This window comes from Vombatus ursinus, unplaced genomic scaffold (genome assembly GCF_900497805.2).
Source record: "Vombatus ursinus unplaced genomic scaffold, bare-nosed wombat genome assembly UNPS02014830.1, whole genome shotgun sequence".
Classification (NCBI taxonomy): domain Eukaryota; kingdom Metazoa; phylum Chordata; class Mammalia; order Diprotodontia; family Vombatidae; genus Vombatus; species Vombatus ursinus.
In genome coordinates, this window is record NW_020954608.1 from 23,217,599 (window position 1) to 23,224,898 (window position 7,300).

The 7,300-nt window shown below is 33.9% G+C and overlaps 1 protein-coding gene across 1 annotated transcript in view; it reads right to left on the reverse strand.

The window, feature by feature from the left end:
- SEMA3A (semaphorin 3A) overlaps positions 1–6,915 on the reverse strand; it is a 596,670-nt gene extending 589,755 nt beyond the window's left edge. Inside the window, exon 1 of the mRNA XM_027838692.1 lies at positions 6,860–6,915. The gene's annotated coding sequence lies outside the window, so the exon portion shown is untranslated. The remainder of the gene's footprint in view (positions 1–6,859) is intronic.
- Between the last annotated feature and the right edge of the window lie 385 nt (positions 6,916–7,300).

The window sequence follows — 7,300 nt, forward strand, 5'->3', positions numbered from 1 at the left end:
GCACCAATTGTGTTTATATTATGGTTTTGAAGCTTTATAACTCTGTTTATTTAAGGAAATTGTAGGTTATGCATTAGCAACAGATAATTCCTAACTTGACTGAGTTGAAGGACCTAATTTAAGGTGAAAGATTGGCTCAATTTCCTTTCCCATTCATTCTCTGTCATCTCTGTGGCTGCTGACTGGTTATGTGCCTTATTGTGGTGCATTCTTTTTAAGTGAATGCCTCCTGCAGAGAAGAATGAAGTCACCAACTTCTTTTGGCCCGGAATAGAATAGTGTCTAGGGTTGTTCTGCATAGGTCATTAAATCATTTTGATGGCTTGCAGGATCGTGTGGGAAACACATCTTGTCATTAAATATTACATTGTTTCTCCAATTCATGAGAAAGATGTTAGAATAAAAATGAATATATTAGAAAATTATTTGTAAAAATATAGCAAAATAAATTTAAAAGCTTTTACAAATGGCATGCCCATATACTAGTGACCAAGCCCACGTTTTAAATAATGTTCTATTTGTAAACAGTAGAACATTCTTAGTGTGGATTTTTTTTTTAAAGATTGCAATTCTATTCAACAAAACTTGATTGACTGATTGTTCCTGCCATCTTGTGGCAGGATGAAAATTCAGACATCGTACTTTATGTATTATATACACAAATACACTCACTTCTTAACATATAGTAAGATCTCGTGGCCAGCATCAGGATATATTAGGATGGACAAAGCAATTTATTTTATGTTACCTAAATAAAGCAGTGGCTTAGATTTAGAATTAGAAAGACCATATTTAAAATACATGTCTTTATATATACTATACATTTAGAAAATAGCATAGTTCTTAGGTCAATTGAAAAATTCTTCACAAAATTTGAATATTCTGATATCAAATATTACATTTGCCATTTATTCTGGTATCTAAAATATTGAATTCATTCCTGTCCAATTAATTTTCTACAGATAGAGAAGTGCAATATTAAGTATTTCTTCATAACCAAACTGTTGAATCTAACTAAAATACCTGAGACAGTTTCAAAGAAAATGAGTAACAGAAGAGTGGGAAACTATAGGAAACTATACATGATGAGCCTAACTAATTAACCATTGTGAGGGAGAACAAAAATATTAAAGATGTTAGAAGTAAAAACAGTTAAAGATTAAAATCTTTTTTCTTAAGACATTATGTAGGTTAAACATTTTGCATGATCTTTTCAGACAAGATTCACTAACATTTACTTGAAAATACAATCTTTTATTTTGTAGACAACTGCTAGAATTTTAAAATTCTATAACTCATTTTAAATCAACTGCCTAATGTCTTTATTTTTCACTATATATGCTTGTCTATACACAAAACTTCTGCTATCTCTTCCCCCATTATCTTGTTAAAATAGGAAAAAAAATAGATTATCTTGCCCTATACATGATTTCTATTTAAGCAATTAAGTCAGTATGACAGCAATTATTAGCAAGATTAGAGTTAATCTCTCAAACATAGAAAGGAATATTTGATCCATTTCCCATAATAATGTCTAAATTCTCTTGCAAGTGTATTTTACTTAAGTTAGAATTGTTTCTCACCTTAGAATCTCTCATATCCCTTGATTTGGAACTCTCATTTACATTAGTATTCTATTTATTACTATAGTTATTTTTACATCATCACCCTCTTACACTAGGTTATAAGCTACTTGAGGACAAGGGGGCTGTTTTCTCTTTGTCTTTTATTCCAAGTTCCTGACCTAGTGCCTAACAGAAAATAGATGATTAATATTTGTTCAAGGAATTGAATAGACTTTGACTCATCTCATCTTTGTAAGGCTGCCACATTGTACTATATCTTTCAAGTGTTCATACTATTGCTTGAAGACCTCTAGTGAAAGAGAACCCACTTTTGCATAGTTTGAGCAGGATATTTTTATCTACATCAGTTATAAATCAGTCTTTCCAACGTCCATCTATTGTTTTCAGTTCTGTACTCTGGAACTAAGCAGAACTACACTAGTCTCTTTTCCACATCTTGGTTATTTGGATATTTAAGGACAACCATCATGTCCTCCTTAAGCTTTTCCTCTCCATACTAGACATGATCAATTCCTTCAACTGATAACTCACTTGAATCTGATATCCTTTAACTGGTGGTATTGTGGGGCTAAAATGAGAAAATGGATGTAAATCACTTTGCAAACCTAAAAGCATTATATAAATGTCAGTTATTATTATTATAAATAGCCTCTAGTCTGTTGATGACTTCATTCCCTGAGCCTTCTATTGTATTCCTTCTGAGGTTAGGCAGTGTTAATAGAGCAATACAGGGGTATACTAGTAAAAGTTTAACAGTTTAACTCTCTGGGAAAAAAGAAGCATAGATAGATAGATAGATAGGTAGATAGATAGATAGATAGATAGATAGATAGATAGATAGATAGATAGATAAATGGATGGATGGATGAATAGGACAGACAGATAAATAGAATATATACAGATATGTACACATATAAGTTTAATGTGTATTATTAACATTTCCTTAAGTCCAGACCATCAATAATACAATAAATCAATTTGTAATTTGTAGCAATTGGAGATATCTGAGGTATAAATGCTTACGCTGAAAATTTTAAAATGGGCTTGGTTAGAGCTAGATCCAGTGCACCCCTGCCCTCACCTTCAATTATTCTTCATTAGATTTGTTTTCCATTCATCCTATAATTGACCTTTAGGAAACATCGACTAAGACTGAACAAAGTGGTCTGATCAGGGATGAATAAAATAGGACTACAATCTCCCCAGTAGTGGTCTCCAAACTTTTCTTAATGTAGTCTAATAACCTCCTATTTTTTGGTTGCCCTGTCACATCCCTGAGTCATACTGAGATTGTAGTCCACTAAAATCACCAGATCTTCCTCAAGTAACCTCTTGTCTAATCATACCAGCATTTCCATAGGGCATTTGCAAATTTCTTTACAAATATCTGAAGATTGCTTTACAATTACTAATTTGATCCTCACAACCATCCTGGGAGGTGGGTGCTATTAATATCCCCATTTTGTAAATGAAGGAACTGAGGCAGACAGAGGTTAAATGATTTGTAAAAGTACTTGTAAGTTTTATAAATGTTTATCCTTACCAAAGTCTTGGTAAAAGGAATAGATAATCTGCTTATATAATTTGTAAATAACACAAAGCCAAGAGGGATAGTTAACAAAATTGAATGACAGATTGAAAAATCAATAAAAGACTGATTAAAATGCAACATTGTCTGGCCAAATGTATATCCCTGGAATCCTTTATTAAGAACCTACTTGGGGCAAGTAGGTGGTGAAGTGGATAGCATGTCCAGGTTGGAGTCAGGAAGAACCTAGTTAAAATCTGGCCTCAGACATGTATAAGCCATGCAACCTTGGCCAAGTCACTTAATAAACCTTTGTTTGCCTCATTTTCCTCAATTGTACAATGGGGATAATAACAGCACCTATCTCACATAGCTATAGTGAGGATCAGATGAGATAATAATTGTACTGCCTGGCGTAGTAGTAACTATATAAACGTTGTCATTGTCATTAATTTCAGTTGTGTCCAACTCTTTGTGACCCCTTTTGGGGTCTTCTTGGCAAAGATACTGGAGTGGTTTGCCATTTTCTTCTCTAGCTCATTTTATAGATAAGGAAATTGAAGCAAATATGGTTAAGTGACTTACTCGGGGTCACATAGCTAGTAAGTATCTGAGGATGGATTTGAACTCTCCTCTTCCTGATCCCAGGCTTGGTGTTCTATCCACTGCCCTATCTAAATGTTAGGTAGCATTATTATTATTGTTGTTATTATTATTATTATTATTATTACATCCAAGGTTAAATCACTACTAGTGATTCTTTTGAGTCCAGTCACTGAGGTAGTTCTAAATACACCTAACTATATTAATGTCTAATGTACATCTCTCCAGGTTGTACACAAAAATAGCATGAGAATTTTGCCAAATATGTTGATAAATCTATGTCAATGATATCTAAGACATTCCTCTGATGAACAAGTTGAATATACTTGACAAATAAAAAATAATGGATTAGCAGGAACGACGAGTTCTTCATAAAGCTTTGTTGACTCAGTTGACTGAGTTAATGAGATTTCTTAATGAGATAGTCTGAAAATATCCTTTAAATAGTACATTCTAATTCCAGATTACTCTCCAAAATGGATGAGTTCACAATTCCTTCAACAATGAATTTAGTGTCCCAATTTTTCCACATCTGCTCCAAAAAAAGTGAAAATAATTACATAATAACTTTGTTGTATATTTAAAAGGAATAGCAAGTTGTATATGATAGATTTGCAGTTTCATGTGGTATCATCTTTTTTATTATGCTGTGTTATGGGGCGAGTGAACTACATTCTAGAGTCTGGCTAACAAAACATCACTATCCCATAAGCTGAAAAGTCCACTCTCTTACTTTTTATGAAAATGGGTACAACATCTGCCTTTCTCTGGTCTTTTAGCACCTGTCCCCTTTTCCAGGATTTATTAGATATTACTGACAGAGGATCAACAATCACACCTGTCAATTTTTAAAGTATCTTGGAATGTGTTTGGTCTAGGTCAGGGAACTTGAGTTCACTGAAGATAACTAGGAGTTCTCTTACAATCTCCCTAATTTGTCTTACTTATTATGGGATTCAACTCCCTATTAGCCATTTTTTTTTGCTCTGACTTTGAAGTCCAAAGAAAATTTTCTGTGGCATAGAAAATGGAAGCAAAACAGCAATTCTCAGCAATGCTTTTCTTCTGTCATCTGTTATCATTGACCCATCCACCAAAAGCTACAATCCGATCCCTTATGTGATCCCTTTCTTTTTTCCCCAGTGTATTTTTGTTGCTCTTAGCTTTCCTCACCAGTCTCAGTTCATTTCCCAAACTGGTAGGTAACATGAGGAAAAGAAGTATCAGATATTATCACTGCCTTGAAAATGCCTGAAATCTAGTTAGGAAGAAATGAGCAATCCATTTGAAACAATGAGAGAACTACCAAGAGTTAGTGTATGGTGTTTATTATGTCTAATATAATTTCAGATAAAAGTTAAGACAAAAGTGAATAATGAGAATCAGAGAAAGCTTATTAATGTTGAACAAAGATTCCAAGGAATATTGAGAAGTTTCCATTATTTTTGTGTGTTTGAAAAAATATTTTGTTGATTCTATTCTTTGGAACCTCCCCCCATAACAAAAAAAAAAAACCAGTATATGCAATCAAACCAAATCAACACATTTTAGCCATGTCTGACAGCTTCATTCTCATTAGGTACATGGAGTCCACTACCTCTCTGCTCAAACTTGGAAGATGTCTCCTAATCAGTGCTCTGATGTCATAATTGATCACTAAATTGACCAGAGATCTGGTGTCTATCCATGTTATTTTTCTTTACATTATTGTCATCATGGTTCAACTTGTTTTTCTGGCTCAGCTTATTTTGCCATGCATTGATTCATAAAAAAAGTATCCCCCAATTTCCCTCCATTCTTCTTATTTGTCATTTTTAAGAAGAAATAATATCCCATAATACTTACATATCATCATTTGTTCAGCCAGTCTTTCTCCATTCAACTAACACTTACTTTGTTTCTATCACAAACAAGTGCTGCTATCTATCTCAACAGATATACATACATACACATATTTTTCTCATACATTGGGTATCTATCCGTATTTCAATCTATCAATATTAATATGTGAATATATCTATATCTATCTATCTATATAAACACACACTTCCATAAATCAGGCTCTTTTCCCCTTCTGTCTTTGATCACTTTAATTGTATATTCCCAGTAGTAGTATTGCTGGGTCAAAGGATAACATTTTCAGCTCAAAGACAGACTCAAAAACTAAAGTTTTCCACCTATTCCACATGAATTATGGTAGAAAATTTAAATTGCATGAGATATTTTAAGTATATTAGGGAAATATATTAGGGAATTAGAGCTATAATTTAATGAAAATCCTAATGAAATGCAAATCCATGTTGTACCTATATGTTTTAAATAGTAAGCTATGCATTATTACTTATCATATATACTTAAATATCCCAATGGATCTGTGACCTCATTGGTATGATTTTCAATATGCATTTCCAAAATGCGGATCAAAATCCATCTGTGCCTATCCATGTGCCTACTTTACTCTTATGTCCTCATAAGTTCCTCATGGAGGTTCACCCAACATGTTGTAGGATTTAAAGGTCTCCTAACAACCTGATGATACCATAGGATCACCTATGCTGTCTATTAATTGTCTTTCATCCTTAACATGAGACCAGTTCATCATTTTCAATCACATATTTCTTTGATCTTTTATGCCACCTTTCCTTCATAATTCCTTATTTACAATGTGTGGTAACCCACTTACACCAGCTATGCACCACTCAATTGCCCTTTGATAGATCCTCACTTTTACTCTTTAGATAGAGACTTGTAACCATTAAATGTCATTTTAACGAAACTGGCATTAAAAAAACAAAACAAAACAACATGGGGCTTTATTTCAGGGAGAAGCTTGGGGTAATGTCCATGGGCAGTTGACCTACATTTCCAAAATTCTATTGACATGATTATGCAGCATGAGGTCATAGGTTAGCATAATTCATTATCACTTCTTTACTAGAAAAAAAAGGTGGGTTTCAGCCTTTGCATAAGCCTAACAGATGATGACATCTCTAACCCAACATACAGATCACTTGACTGGACCTTGCACCTTCCTTCTACCTCCATGTTGGGATGAAATACTCCACAGAGCCCTTTATTTGGGACAAGCTTTTTACATAATTACACCCTCTTAGGACCTTGTAAATAGGAAATAGTTTCCTACCTTAGAGTGCTCTATCTCAGATGATTCCCCCAAAGCTGCTTCTTGCTTGCCATATTATAAACCTTATGTTTGCGAACCAATTTGTAGTTTTGGTTGGGTTGGAGAGGGTAGGAGCTTTTGGACCCCAGCGACTCCTCGAGTTCAGATCCAAGGCAGTACCAAGAATAACAAACCACAGTCTTGACCTGGGTAAAAATGAAAGTAGAAACTATCTGGGAAGTCATTTCTTCTAGTCAGCATATTCCCTTAAAGATAGAGAGGACAAGTGAGCCCTTTTGAAAATGATATTCATAAACACAGGTCCTTTCCAGTTGCTTCAGCATAATTTCTCTTGCTTTATACACCACTAAAGTTGGCCATCTTACCTAACTTTGAAAAAACTCCATTCCCACAGTTCCTCCCACCACATCTCTTTACATTTCCAGGACTAGTTATCTTGAA